Source organism: Cyanistes caeruleus, chromosome 8 (assembly GCF_971803275.1).
Source record: "Cyanistes caeruleus chromosome 8, bCyaCae1.hap1.1, whole genome shotgun sequence".
NCBI lineage: Eukaryota > Metazoa > Chordata > Aves > Passeriformes > Paridae > Cyanistes > Cyanistes caeruleus.
Window position 1 is genome coordinate 21,029,521 of NC_141708.1, and position 14,503 is coordinate 21,044,023.

The following is a 14,503-nucleotide window of genomic DNA, read 5'->3' on the forward strand; positions in this document are numbered from 1 at the left end:
TAAATACAGGAAGAGCCTTTAAATGCTTTTTTAAGTCCTGAAAACAGAATATTGAAAATGTCTACATAGAGATGTAACCCTTTTAGGCCTAAAAAGCCAAGGATTTAAAAAGATTGAATAGCTCAAATGATTAGCAATAAAAGACAGACACTTTCACAGATAAACTTGTCTGGGTTCATCCAAATAACTGAGGTCATCAAATTAAAAGAAGGTTTGGTGGTTCACTGGAAGTAAGTCTGTGGCTCTCAGCCCAGTTTCTAAAGAAAAGATACTCATCAAAAACATGCCTCTATTTGGCATTCTGGCAAACTGGGTGTTTCAGAAAGGACCAAGAAATGAAAATACACAGAACAGTTCTCTGACAGTAAGAGATATTAGCGGCCTAGCTAGAAGCATGTGGGGAGCACAACCTCCCTTTTTTCAATTGTGGATATTCAATGCAATCCATAATCCAATAAAAGCAGATTTTTATAGTATTGCTAACACAGAATTTTCTAAAAACTTTTAATGTATTCAGTAAATGGGAAAGACAGTTCATGTGATTCACCACTAAATTCTTAATTTCTAAACCTAAACTCTCTTTACACCACAACGGGACTTATCATTTTACACGGTTTCTGTGGGCTTTCTTTTCTACAGTCCTTCCCCACAGAGCTGGACCTGAGCAAAGCTGGGCTCCTTTCTCTCAGGAGCACACTGGGAATCCACAATGCTTTTATAAGACACTGCTATCCACACTCACAGGGGACACTGGTGAGCCTCAAGTACTTCAGCGGACAGTGCTGTCAAAGGCGCTGAAGTCACTGTGATGAGTCTTGACCAGAGCTGCCAAGCCAGGGGAAGAATGCAGGTCACTGCCCATCCACGTGGGATGAGGCAGGGGGAATTCCACAAGTGATCAAATCTCTTCTTCCTCAGCTAAGCAGCCATCAGACAAGACTTTTGCACTCAGTTACCAGCTCAAATTTCTTCATAAAGTTCCTCAGTTTCATGGGCATGTGTTTCTTCAAGTGTTAAAAAACAAAGCTAGACACTGGGAAAAAGAGCAAAATTTTCTGAGAAGCAACAAATTAATAATCTTTCTTCAAGCAAAAAATTAATGGAGGGATAAAAATATGTTTTTTCTTAGATGACTTCTTATATATAAGCATATGAAATTTTAGACATGTTTACATGCTGTAAACTTACTGTGATCAGTAACCTCACAAAGAAAAACTGCGTTTCCATGAAAAATATTTTTGTACACTGTTTTTCATCAAAGCACCTATGGATTTGCTATTCATAACCCAGTTCTCTGTCTAAGTGATCAAATTAATTCTGTGCCTAGAAATCAAATCGTGTCCTCATGTAGGTGTCATGAATGCACAAATGCATACACATTATCAGACTGTTTGCCTCTTCTGCTTTAAAAATGGGGAGGGACATGGCACTCCAGAGCATTCCAGCTATAAATGCTTTCTGTATATCATTGCATGGTACACTTGCACTCACCAAACTCAGGCTGGTGGTAAAAATAACCCTCTCTTGAAGAGCAGACATTAAGTTATCTACTAGGGCTTCCACCTGTTAACATTTTTCAGAGAGGGGCCCTGTCTGGAAATAACTTCGTATTTCATGATGAACTCTATGTGCTTTACTGAACAGAACCAAGATGTGACTCATTGCTCTGAGCCGTGCGAATGCTAAACCTGTTTCAGCCATGGAGGCTCAGATTTGTCTGAAAATAGACATCAGAGGTGGAGCTGAAAAGAGATAACAAAAATCTGGGTTTTATTTTACCTGAAAGAAATGTTTGTGCTCTCTGGGTAATCTCAAGAAATATGTCACTATAAAGAAGACATCACAGAGTAGGAGCAGCAGGTTCTCTTTTCTAGAGATAAGAAAATATTTGTATAGGTCTCTGTTTAAGCCATGCTTCTGTCTCCTGCTGGTCACAAAATCATATCAGTGAGCACTGGGACAGCCACATTTGCTGATGACTCTTTTAAAGTGAAATGAAATAACACATTTTAAATTTACATGAGATGTATATATATATATATATATATATATATATATATATATGTATAATTCCCAAATTTCTTCAGTGTTATGTCATGAGATTCTAGAATTCTTTGAGTCAAACTTATCTGAATTTAAACATTATTTGACTACTGGAGTCATAAAATCATAGCATTTATATAAAAATACTAACAATAGTAGTTCTGTTTAATGCAGAGATTGCCATTACCATTGAAAGATAAGACATAGCAATTGCAATATTTTGGGTAACTCTGCACACTAGTATTGGTTTTGCAAGAATCAGAAAAAAGGTGCAGTACAGATAAAGATCACATGATGACGTCTTGCCCCTGCCCTGATAATACTGCAGGTAAGTTAAATGTATGTATACAGAAAAAGAGTGACAGCAGTATATAACCATCTATTTATAAGATCTGCTATGAAAGACATAAAAGGGATTGACATAAAAGATTCCCTACCAAGGAAGACACAGTAGAGCTGGAGAGTGGGAAGAAAGATTTAGTTACCTCGGGAATGTGGTAGCTCAAAAAAATATTGTAGCACTGCAAGAATCCAGAAAATCACTAGAGAAAGCATAGTTTAGCTGTATCCAATTCAGTGAGGAAAACAGAAAACTGATGGAGGGCAGTTTTGACTGTTAACAATTCAGAAGCTGCACCATGACAAAGTGGAGATTGCACCAACACAGAGGCTTAACCCTACTCCTCATACCCACGCTGTTCCCTCTAGTTCCTGGCAGTATGAGCTCCCAGCACTCCCTCAGCCTGATGCCCAGTGGGGCTGTAGCAGATCCCTCACTCACACAGAGCCACCACAAGCTCTCAGCACTGTCTCACACCCGTGACCTACTGAGAGGTTGTTTGGTGCTGAGCCTTGTGAATTAGTCAGTTCCTGAGTGGTCTGCAAGGGTCCTGATCTCTGTACCAACCAAGAAATACTTTTCTAGGAATTTCAACAGATGCATGTTCCCACCATCCATTTTCTCCCCCAAAGGAAGAAATAAGCCACAATCACTGTGACACAGCAGCTGTAACTGATAGGTAACAATTCACCTTCCCATACGAGAGACACTAGAGCTCCAGCCTACAACATTCTGGCAAAGGTACTGGCAGCAAGACAGCATTGCTTTCCAAAAAAGAACTACAGGCTATTCTGTCTATTCCATTTGATGGGCATTCCTGACCCTGAACTAGTCTTTAACATTGCAGAGAAAAAAATATATCAACTAAAACTTCAAAAATAACTCAGTTCTCATATATGCACTTCTTCACAGGGTCAGACCATGTCAGCGTAACAACAAACCCTGGTGAAATTTTTTTAATAGATTAGTCTGAAAGAGATGCAAACATCATATTTCTGTCAAAAGAAAAGGAAAACAGGAAAAACCAAAAATTTTAATCTCTCTAGCAGCTATTGCCTCAAGGCTTTTCTTAGGGACAGAATAGACCATTTGTGCATTGGCCAGTTACACAGACAATAACAACTGTGTGAAACATGGCAAGGAAAAGGAATTCTTCTTTTCCATGTAGCTGTCACACTGAAGAATTTTCTTCTTGCATGACTTACATTGACAGAACAACTGAAATCAAGGTCTTTCCAAATAAACAGTGCAAAAAGCCTGACTCAAGGAACACTGAATCTGCATTTGGTTTCCCACAGAAAACAGTATTTTTATACTTCCGGTCTGCATGTCTTATTTTAGATCACAGAAAGTATTTTCACTGATCACTTAGTGGAATGAAAAGCTAGGATCTTATCTACAAGATCCCAAATCTCTTTTTTTCCACTAAAACAAAAAACATCTGATGGTAAAAACCTTGTGGATTTAGTTGCTGTTAAACTGGATTTGATTTGTTTTTTTAGCAATCTTCAACCTTATTATTTTTGAATCCTTCTCCTATGTTGTGTATGACAGCAAGTGTGGATGTACAGAGTTCAGAAATACAGAACATTTCTGACAACTATATTAAGTTGTTATTGCAGTTGGTATTGACAAGGAGAAAGCTTGCAATAAGCATGCACTACCCTTGCAAGAAATCTGGAGGAAATATTTGCTGAGTTGTCTACAGATGTTGGCAGAATCAATGGTTGTTCAAAAGATTGTAGAAATCTAGGGATTCTGTGTAATAACTTAGTGTCCCACAAAATTTAAAATCCAACAGCATCCTTATTGTTGATGTTCTACGTCAGATGGATTCCAGCCAAAGCTTGGGTTAAATTTGTATTTGAATCCAGTACAGCCACTGTCCCAAGAAAAAAAACACCTGGTTCTTTCTATACTAGGAGTTTCATTACTTCTGAAAGTGACAGCTAAAACCCAAGCACATCTGCTTGGATTTTGTGTGTGTGTGTGTTTTGGAGGGGGTGTGGGGGGTATAGGATATTGGTTGGTTGGCTTGGTTTGTTTTTAAGGACTATTCCTAACCAGACCTATGAACACTGGTGAGAAAAGTTGGAATCTTCTGCTTTTATTCCTATAGTACGTGAACATCATATGCCACTCTGAGAAAGTGCTCTTTACTCTGGCTCCTGATTGAATACCAAGGCTGCAAAAGACAGTCTATATACAAGGGTTCTCACGTTGCATCTTTCCTAATCTGAGTACTTAACCTGAGTTCTTTACTGCAAGAAATTAATGAACAGGAAGAAAACCTTTCTTGGCCAATCAAAATATGCAGGAGTAGCTGTCAAAAATAGCATTTTATTCATAAGCAGATAAGATTTGAGATAGGTACCAATGTGCAAATGCAGACCATTCCAAAGCCACTTCATAATTCCTTCTGAGACTTTAACTGCACTATAAGAGTCCTTTAAAAAGTATGAACTCTCTCCAACTCTCTTCAACTAAGTATGAACTCTCTTCAACTCTCTTCAACTATCAAATGGCCTGACACTTCAAAGAAATATTTCCAAAACCCATCATAAAGATGATTGATATATTCTATACAAGTTTAGCTATTTAGCCAACATACAGCTTTAAGTTGGAGATGGAGAAGTTAATACAGCTTCTCTGACAGTGTTTGTTAAGAGAAGCACTGTAGGACCTTGAAGGCCCCAGTGAAAACCAGGAACTTTTGCAGAAGCAGAGTTCATATTTATGAATTCCAGCATTCTGCATTGAAAAGCTCAATTTCCCAAACTGCAATAAGGTATGTTTTAGGAGTCACCATCTGTGAGAATATTAAGTCTCAGAAGGCTCACCAGAGTGCCACTTTCTCTAACTTTCTCTGCAATAGATTTATAGACATTATCCACAGCGCAAAATATTTGACATTAAATAGAAGAAAATTCTGAATCCCTTTCTAGGCTGGTGCTTGCCACTAATAAAGATAAGCCCAATGCAAAGTAAATACCTTCATGAACTACCACATTTAATGGGGCCACAGAAAGTAAGTCGGATCCTGTAAAGTAATGTAGTATTGTAATTAAGAGTAGTGTTTTAATTAAGGGTTGTTACTTGAACTACTGTCTGGGATTTTAGAATTATAGTGCACCTTTTCTGAGCTTTTGTCCCCAAATGAGGTACAGGAATTAGGCATATTAAAGAGTTTTTATGACATTAAATAATCAGAAAACTCGAGAACTAGTGTTCAATTGTATAATACAAATGGTAAAACAAAAACTGAAATTGTAAGCAGAAAAACTGAATGTTAAATTACCTGAGATTAGAAAATTACCTAAAGTGATGTAGTGAAAGAAGATCTTTTCATCAGATAATAAGCAGACAAACTTGTGCCTCTCAAAAGAAAAGCCTGACTCCAGCCATCAAACAAAAATCACTACTGAGTGTCTGAAGACAATGCAGTCACAGCGGAATTCCTTTTAAGTTTCTCTGGCTGACCCCGGAGTTTGTGGGTGTGAAGAGTTGTCTGCATTAGTATTCAGTTTTAATGCCTCTTTTGCACCACCATTGTCAGGTCCAGGAGAAAGTTACAACCTAAGCAATACAGACTTGGGTGATGAATTTGTTTCAGACTGTGAGCTATTAACAAGTAGATTAGTCAATGGGCTAGATGGGAGAGATGAAAGACAGGGCGTGAAGGGAGCCTGTCACAGAGTCTCCAGAAAGAGTTATGAACTGTATTTCTGAACAGATTAAAGGTGATCTCTTTTTAAAGGGGATTTTAAACTAGCTTTTATACACATTAATTATTTTTACTGATTTTTCACGAAGTCTTTGCTTCATATAAATACTTTGAACTGACAATTCTTTTCTCAATTCACAATGAATTGCACACCTTGGGGTGTTGGTCTTCAAAAACTTGACCTTGTCACAGCTCACATTGTTGCAAAACTGCAGATTGTTTGAAATCCAGGGCATTGTTTGGTCAATAAACCACAGTTACAGTTTCTGGTGTTCTTGCACAAGGTAAACTCACAAGAAACAAGGAAAAAAAACAGTGTGAGCAGAGATGACTCCAGGATCAAGAAAAGCACCTGTTTGCTCTCTCTCTTAAAGAACTGGAAGTTGTACTGTTTCCTCTACCTCAGTGTCTGCAGGCCTAATTCCAAACAAAGGCAAGGCCTTTGTGTCTTTACAGATGACAACACATAAATAAAATATTAGTTTGCACAACCTTACTGACTTTTTTCATAGTAAATCTATACAATTTCCACTGCAAGAATATCTGTGTTTCTGCAGGCCTTCTGTGTGCTACTTGGTATGTCCAGTTCTTCAGCAAATAGAAAACTAATATTGTCCCACATGAAATGGGCAGACTATTCCTAGAATTACTAGGGGAGATGGCATAAACTATTTGCCAGGAAAAGCTTACAGATCTATTGTGCATGTTGTGACAACTGTTAGCAAATGGGCTGCACTGCCTTCAACTGCTGTTGAGGCGCTTCCTATCACAGATTTAAACATAGCTGAGGGGATATGCTGGCCTCTCAGGAGAATGCTAGTAGCAGTTTTGTAACAGCAATAGACTATTGTTACCAAAAAGCTTGTTGGAATGTCACAGACTACATACATTCTGTCCGAGAGTCCTACGTGAACTGCTTGCCATCTCCCAGAGTGTCTGAAAGCTTTGCAGACCCTGGGAGATATTCTGGAAGATATTAAAACTCACCAGCGACACTCATGACTAAATGGATATTCCCCAAATTCCATCCACAGTTGTAAAGTTTCCTTTACATCAGTTATTCCTTTATGGCTCTCCACAAAGCCACCTCGGGCACACCAAGCTCTGCAGTTTTCTAGCCAGCACAGACTGTGCACTGTTTACCATAGCACTATTTATTGTGGTCAGACACTGCTGACCTTAGCTATTGCTGAGCTACTACCTGCAACTTGTACAGAAGAAGAAATTTATTTGGTACAAGAAGCTGGATTTAGTTTTAACCAGACGAAGTAATGTTCAAAGTGTTTATGTACACAGTCCAAGGGCAGCTCCTGCTCTGCTTCAAAGCTCCCTTTGCAATATCCAGGAACATCTCTGGACTGTCAAGAGAGTTTAAGTCTAGACTGAATGTGTTTGGGAATAATGTGCACATACCTAAAAATATAATTCTGTCACATTAGTCCTGGTAATGCTAAAACAGGAAAATAGTCTCCAGATTTTTTTGCCTGGTCACAGAAGTTCTTTGAAGTTCAGGGGTATATTCCTTGCTCTGTTACAATATGTGTGCATTCTATTACTTAATTCAGTGACATGAGGATTTCAGTAAAGATATTTCCTTGGGTGCTTAGGACTAGGATAAAATTTTTCAAAGTTGGGTTAAGTACTTAAGAAATCTAGGTCAAATAATGGCTTATGCAGAAATTATGTAAGACTGAGGTATAAGCTCCAGGGTTTTTTGGGTTTTTTTGTCTTGATGGTATATAAAACTAGTAGCTTATATTAAATGCTCTTCCACATGTTCAAATGTTCATAATAACATTTGAGACATAAGCAGAAGTCTTACAACAGTATAATTTACACAGAGTAAATAACTCACCCCCATGTAAGAAAGCTTTAACTATGCCAAACATTTCAAGAATGGGAGCTCAGAGAAAAAGATACTGCCAAGATATAAGTAGCATCACATCATCTCTATCTGAAATCTAACACCTATCATTAAGAATTTAAGAGAATGGATTCATAGCCATGTATATTATTTGGGCTAGAGAGGTCAAAAGAATTAGCTTAGAATAATCAGAACTGGCAGAATAGAACTAATAGTGTTGAACACCTTGGGGTGTTGCAACTCAGGTGCTTATTCAAAGATGTATCCAACACCATTGGCTAAAACTCATAATAGGGTTGGACTGTAAAACTAATTCTGAGACCATTTCTTGACACCTCTGAGTCTGATGTGTAATTACTCTGTTAATGTGAAATTACATAAAACAAAAGCACAGAGACAGTGTCTCAAATATTTCAAAAAGAGGCAGTACAGACTAAGCCTAAAAATATGACTTTGCAATTTCAGGCACTACTAAAGAAGGAAAAATTGTTTGTTTTTAAAGGTCTCAGTTCCTTCTTTTCTAAAATAAGAGTTATGCCATGCCAGCCTCGGAAGAGAGTACTACACATTAGCTAATATCTAAACCATCCTTTGAAAAACATAGTGATGAATGAACTTGTAAAGCGTACCAATAGATATAAGCAATACCATTACTTGCAGAGAAAACAGATAACACACAACCATGGACATCAATCTACCAGCAGCTAAATTAATATTATTATTACTGCTAAACAATACTTCCAGTTTCTTAATAACTGTAAATTTTGGCAGCAAAAAGATATGAGTATTTATTGTTCATAATCTCAAATCATTATATTGTATCTATATTTTTTTGCAGATTACAATGGGAATTTTGTGAGCTCATCAGTTTTGTAAATCCAAATACTTATGAATGTCATTTGCCAGTATGTGAATCATGCAGCCTGTGAAATCCCACCCAAATGGGATGTTCATGTGTAGGGGAATGAATGCATCTAAATTCTGACCCAGCACTATTTCACTATGTCCAAAAGGAGTTTGCTTAATCTTCAGGTTGCAATGAAAGTAACAGGAAGAATTCACTGCCACATTATTGGGGTGAAAAGAACACCCACAGCCTCCTTCCACAGGTAGGAATTCCAAAATGGGGTTTCTTAAACCTTCCTCTGAAAGTGTCAGGACTGGTCACAGTCTGATTGAACTTGGAGGGGTTAGTGATCTGAGCTATATGACAGCTGCTACCTTCCTGTGGAAAGCCTGTGTAAGTATTTGTGCTCCTAGTAAAATGTACAGAGGAAGTACTTCATGTTTCTTATCTCAAATGAAGGTACCTTTCTCTGCTTTTCGAATATTAAGAAGTCTGAACTCAGTGTGGCTGTAGGATGCTAAATGAGAAAGACAAAAGAGAAACAGCCTGGAGATTTTCATGATGCTCTGGAGCATTTCATACACATGGAAACATTTGCAGTAGCGCTAGCAGTAGTGCCAAATTGCCTTTTCTCACCATAAAAGCCATCTTCTGGCCATGGCACCTGTGAAAGAATACATTTCTAAGGTGTTAGCTGCCATCTGTTTGATTTTACAGGCCAATGGGACAGTGACACCTTATTTCCCATGTATTTACCTGCTTGAAATTCAGTCTACAGAGAGAAGAAGGTGAAAGTAGAAAGAAACAAAACTCCTTTGATTTTGGGTGAGGTGGGAAAGCCACACACTGGGTTCGGAGCAAAGAAGCACACTTCTCCATTCTGTAGTTTTTATCAGCTGCATGGTTAATTCCCTGGGATGCTCCTGCAAGTGTCTGTACGTTCAAATGTACTCATAGTAAGCCATAACTTAAGAGTATTTAACAGTTTATAGCAGGCTCATTGGATGCAATTATCAACACTTTGAATACAACTCAGTTTATGTTTGCATGCACTTTTAAATTGTTTTGTTATCAGTAAAAAAAAAAAAAAAAATTCTTAAAAAAAAAATTATAATTTTGGTCTCAGTTTGTGCCAGAGTTGAATCTTTCCTAAGTGACACTTTCCAAATGAATGTCATCGTTATCATTGTCTTTCTTTTTTTTTTAAAATCTTTTATTGCTTTTGTGTTTTCTTGTCTTTTTTTGCTTTCTTTTTTTCTTTTTTTCTTTTGTTTTCCCAGAATATAGTATCAATTTTAGATGTTATCACAGAAAACCAAGCCTGGGACACTATGAACAGGTGCTGGGCAAGGTTCCTTACATACCTCTTCTGGGACAAGGCACCTCAACCCTTGGCCTCTGGCAGCTGTTGTTCTTCTAGACCTGCATTTACTAAGGATTTTTCTCTCTGCTTACTGCATGTCCACACTTCCTCTTGTTCTACTCCTGGACCTCCCAAGTTCTTGCCTTTATGCACCTCCTGCAGTCCCAACCCTGGACTGGAGAGACCCTGAGCAGAATCTAAGCTGTGAAGATTTAGCCTATTGGGCTATTTGTGGGCCAGGTGGACTTTGCTTTTTTGTTTGTGTGTTGGGTTTGGTGGGGGGTTTTTAGTTGGGTTTGGGTTTTTTGGGGGAGCATATGTCTTTTTTTTTTTTAGATTCGTTTTCTCTTTTCTTAGGGCTTTCTTACTCTTAGAGACACAGGTCTGAGTTGCAACTCTACTCTTTCCTATTTTGTGGGCAGAGAGCAGAATGGCAGCAGCCAGGATGCAGTGTTTCCAGTTCCTCCTTCTCCACAGTGTAGCCTGCTGCATGGTTCCGTATGATCTGCTGGACTTCAGTGCAAAGGCCATAGTCCCCACTCACACAGCAGCTCTGTGTTCATCTGCTTGCACCCACTAGAGGCTTTGTGGAAAAAGGACACGTCTCTTATGATTATAAAGTCAGCATATCTGCTTTGGACTTTTGCATCTGTGATACTATTGTTTCTTAAAAATATATATTCAGTTCTTTTTGCACTCACTTTTTTTGGTTGTTTTTAAGAAGACTAATGACATTTGTTTGTCAGTGTAGAATAGAACTTAAATTTTCTTACAGCCGAACCACAAATGCACAAATTCAATGACCTTGCTATCTGTTGTGTAACCCTGATCAGTGTCATGGACATAATAATCTTTTTACTGTTCCATGTAAGACAGACCTCATGCAATGACATCTGCTCTTTCATTGGCAGGTTTATTTCCTATCACAACATGTGGCAATTGATATTTATATCTCATCTTGGCATTGTACATTTGACATGCGATCAAAGGGGTCCCCAGAGTATTGGAGCTCTTTCTGTAGCCACTTGAAGGGCATTTGCTCTTAGGATTTGAGCCTCACAAATCCACAAACCATGGTTCTCTTTTATACTGCAGCTATTTAACTAACACTCCTGTATTTTGCAACAAGACAATTAAAAGGAGAACTTGACTTCAGTGTCTGGTGGTGAAGGTTACTATGTTCACCTCAGCATTGTCTCAGCTGCAAGATATGGAAAGCAGCTGTGCCACAGTGATACACTTCATAACCATCAAGGACTACAATTAGTCCTCAGAAACTCACTGTCTGTACAGAGCTTTCCTGACAACAGCTAATGCAGCAAATGGCCTTCCCTGCTCAAACTCACATTTGGAAATACACTTAGTGATATTATTTTAAACTCTTCCTGAAAGTTATAGAAGTACTGGTTTCCTACAGCAGCAGCAGGAAGTCGACATCCCAAGGGGTTTCTGTTGTGGACACACAAACTGTATGTACTCAGATGTGTGTGTGTGTGTAATTTCTTAAAAAGTTGTGCCTCAGTTTTGACCCATGTTTTTCCTCTCCTTTATCATTAATTTGAAATTAAAATATATAAAGCATGTTTCCTATGTTCACTGTTATTTCATGGACAAAATAAAATCTCCTTTCATGAAGCAAATTCAAAGCAGTCCTGTCAGTAGAATGCCTAAATGATGCTCCCAAAATAAATCTCCCTGTCTCAGTCCTGTACTCAGAATCTGTTTTCTTTACCTCATTTTCAGATCTAATTTTCCCAGGGTTTCTATTGCATTATATTCTCTCTGCCTTTGCTCCCAGTCTCCAAGAGAAATGTAAACCTAATTAAAGACACATGGAATTTTTAGGCTGTATTAGTTAGAGACATTTTGATTGAAAATAGGCTCGCATGAAGCCATGGGAAGTTGTTTCCAGGCTTCTTTTTTGAGAGAGAAATGCCACAAGCTTACTCCCAACTTACATAAAGGAGATTCAAGGAAAATATTTCGCAAAGAGTGACATAAATACAGTCACCAGTACAGGCTGGGGCCGATCTGCTGGAAAGTAACCTTCTGTACAGAAGTTCCTTCTGTAGAGAAGGATCTCAGGGGTCATGGTGGACAACAAGCTGTTCATAGCCAGCAGTATGCCCTCGTGACAAGAAAGCCAAGATTATCATGGGGTGCTTTGGGAAAAGCACTGCCAGCAGGTTGAGAGAGGTGATCCTGCCCCTCTACTCAGTCCTAATGAGAGGCATCTGAAGCATTGTGTCTGGTTCTTGGTTCCTCCAGACATGAGTCTCCTGGTGTAGGTCCAGTAAAGGGTGACAAAGATGATCAAGGGACTGGATCATCTCTCTTATGAGGAAAGGCTGAGGGAGCTGGGCCTGATCAGCCCCAAGAAGAAACCACTGAGAAGGGAACCAGTGGTTACTGTAAGTATCTGAAGGGAGGGTGTTGAAAGGATGGGTCCAGTTCAACTTGGTGGTGCAGGGCAACAGGACAAGCAACAGGCAGAAATTGATACACAGAAAGTTCCACCTGAACATAAGGGAGAACTTCACTGCGCAAGTGAGCAAGCACTGGAACAGATTGCCCAGAGAAGTTGTGGAGTCTCCTTCACTGGAAATATTCAAGAACTATTTGGATGCAATCCCGTGCAATGTACCCTGCTTGAGCAGAGAGGTTGAACCAGATAACTTCACCTGTGATCCCTTCCCAACCTTACCCATTTATGATAAGCATGTCAATCAGGTGCATGGGAGCACATGCATTAATATAGGTATTTTTGCACATATATTTAATGTGTATATATTTCATACAGGTATAATTCTTATAGCTCATGTTTTGCATGATAAAAGCATGCATAGTATTTAAAAGTTTATTCAGACAGCAGTCCCTGCCACATGATTAGATGCAAATCCACTCCATGACCTGATCCACAGCTGTGCTTCTCAGATTGTGTCCATGGTTGTCCATAGTGCCAGGATATGATGACACAGCACACATTGTTTTCCCTCACATTATCACTAATTATCAAATGGGAGCAGTACTGTGTTTATACAATATATATCTTTGTTGCAACAGAGATGAGTCAATTCTAGGAGAGGAAAAGCTCAGCCACAGAAAAGAGGATGTAATAGGAACAGCAGATAACAAGTTACTTTCATATCACACGTTATCACCCTGAAGTTTCTTATTATCCTGACACAAATTTTGGTCCTTCTTTCATGAATAGAAGCACTAGAGCAGAACCATTTCACAGGAACAACATGAAGATACCCAGTCAGACCATGTGTGTCATCTAGCACAGTATCCTGACTCTGATGGTGGTCAACAGTAAATGTCTGTGAAAGAGTACAAAAGGGGAGCAAGAATAAAATAACGATTCCCAAAGTACATATGTTCAGCTGAAAAATCTAAATGGGAATTTGAAGTAGAAATAGTGTGTCTATGTATTTAATACACCCTGATGGGTCTAATTATGAATTTGTACAAATGGCTTTTGAATTTTTTTTTTCCATATAAGCTTTTGAAATAAATAACTTTTTCGATGATGATATAGTGAAAATATATCTCTATTGAAGTTATAGGCACTTAACATTCAGAACCCCTTATTTTGAAATTTACAGCTATATGTAGCACATTTTTTTTTTTAATTCTTCAACTAAAGTCTGAACAGTTTTAGCATGCACTAGGAGGTGGAATCTTTTACATTGCGAATTAATTTTGGACTCTATGATCATGTACAGGAGTGGAGACTGAAAAGCAGAACCAAATCAGGCATTAGAGTTTAAGCCTTCTGTGGCATAAAATACACCTGCCAAACAGCAGCCACACCAATGTCTTCTTACAGAATAATGTCCAAAATCTCCTCAGTTAGGCAGAAACAACTTTATCCAAGTTGCTACATTTCCAATTTTGAACAGCTCTATAGAAAGATAGAGAGAAAACAGAAACGTAAGGGTGTCATTTAGTAGCACTCCTGTAAAATCTTTCACTGATAGCAGAATCACTATGACTCAACTTTAACATAAAATCCTAATTTGAGAAACTTGTGACTTGAAACATAGGAGTCCTTTCCACTACAACTTGCACTTCTAATCAACCTGAAAAGTGTTGATGCTTTTACCTAATGACATATAAATAATATATTATTACATGGACTACCGTATGACCTTAAAGAAACTTAAATTCAGTTGTTGCTTAGACAGCAGTCAGTTCAACAAGTTTGAAACACATTGCAATCAATTCTCGTTTGCTGACAGAACACAGGATACCTCCTTTAAGGAGTTTAAAAAGAAAATTAGAATCTATTGCTCCCACCTTCACCTTGACAGCATTCC

General features: G+C 38.4%; 1 long non-coding RNA gene across 1 annotated transcript in view; it reads right to left on the reverse strand.

The window, feature by feature from the left end:
• Window positions 1-14,503, reverse strand: part of LOC111931067 (uncharacterized) — a 46,941-nt gene that overhangs the window by 24,440 nt on the left and 7,998 nt on the right. The gene's annotated exons all lie outside the window — the stretch shown is intronic.